The sequence below is a fragment of the Myotis lucifugus genome, unplaced genomic scaffold (genome assembly GCF_000147115.1).
Source record: "Myotis lucifugus unplaced genomic scaffold, Myoluc2.0 scaffold_235, whole genome shotgun sequence".
Lineage (NCBI taxonomy): Eukaryota > Metazoa > Chordata > Mammalia > Chiroptera > Vespertilionidae > Myotis > Myotis lucifugus.
In genome coordinates, this window is record NW_005871283.1 from 1900163 (window position 1) to 1901807 (window position 1645).

Genomic DNA, 1645 nt, shown 5'->3' on the forward strand with positions numbered 1-1645 from the left:
TAGTATGCCATGGATCTCTTTCCTTGTCAATACATATAAAATGACCTCGCATCTTTTGGCGGCTGCAGAATATTTTTTGTAGGGATATGCAATAACATAAGCAACCCCTGCAACTGGACATTTAGGCTGTTTCCAGTTTTTCAGTATTACTAGCAACGTGTAGGAGGCATATTTGCATACATGGAAACATTTCTGTAAGACTCACAAAGTGGGGTTGCCTTGTCAAAGAACATAATGTGTAGATAAGTATTTACATACTCATGTCTTTATTTTTGTGTTTTGGTAAATGAACAAAGGAAGCACGTTGTGTTGTCATTTGCTGGGCACATGCACGGAATTCTTGTAGCCAAAGCGGACGGGACCCACTGGGCCCTTTAGGTCAAGGGCTGGCTGGGCCGACTGGAGCTATGACCTTCCCGTGGTTGTATCTGGACTCTCTATCTAAAGCTGGGGGTGGCCAGGGCACAGTTCTCCTTCTTCTCCACAGGGTGCCTTTTGTCCTGTTGGCCCCAAACCTAGGAAGTTGGAAGCGCTCTGGGAGGCTGATGTAGAGGTGGCGCGCTACAGTCAGAACCAGCCAGCACTCGTTTCGTTTGAAGCTCCGCACAGTCCAGAGGGGCAGGGCCTGCAGGGATGGAGGAGGGTCAGGGAGCAGCAAATCTGAGCCAGGCCTGAATCTGGCCAGAGCTTCTCCCGGAATCACTGTCCCTTTCCCCGGGCTGCCCTGCTGAATTAGTATTTGAAACAAAATGCGGGTTTCCGCAGCCGGCCACCTAGGAGGGCACCGGGAGCCCCCGTGGGCCCCATCCCCAGGGTCGGAAAGGTCGGGATGATGATGGCCTGTCCAGTTTTGGAGCCGGTTGGTAAACAGGTGAACCGCAGGGACTGGGTTATTGTGCAAGAGTCTGAGGGAGGAGTTGCCCAGTCAGTCCTCAGACTCACACTCCAAGTGGGGTTGGGGGGAGACCTGGGTCCATGTCCTGGCACTGCTGCTGACAGCCGATTGCCAGCCGACGGTGTGGAGGCTTGGGGTGAGCCTCTCCTCTCTGAGCCTCTTTCCTCATGGGGATAAGGGGGTTCGTGCTTATTTCACCTGGGGTTGTTGTGAGAATAAAACCAGGGAACAGATGCAAAGGCATCTAGCACTGTCCCTGGCACACAGTAGGTGCTCAATAAATAGTAGCTGCATTTATCAGTGGGTTAGGGAGCCATTCAAGAAAGATAGGGACCAGTTTCCTACCAGGCAGCCACCGTGTGGGGCCTGGAATCAGAATCACAAAAGACAGGGAAGCAACTTCCAATTGCTGCTGCTGGGTGGGTGGGAGGCCTGCGCCTCTGGGTATTTCTGCTGCCTGGCTATCTGTTTCGTGGGCAACTACCCTCAACTTCCCTGGAACTATGAGGGTCCTGGCCTTGGCCATGAGGGAGAGCGTGCAGTGGGAAGGGGGGGGGGGGGGGCTGTAAAAAATGTAAATGGGGGGGGGGGGAGCTCGGCTCCCGCTGTCTGGGCTCACCAGAACCGGCAGGAGCAGGAGGAAGGAGCCCCCGTCCCCGGGCGCCTTTTGTCCCCGCGCTAAAGTTTTGGAAAAAGGGGGGGAAGGGGCAAGAATTTGTGGAACTTGTCCTTTTATGGGAGCCCCTGCTG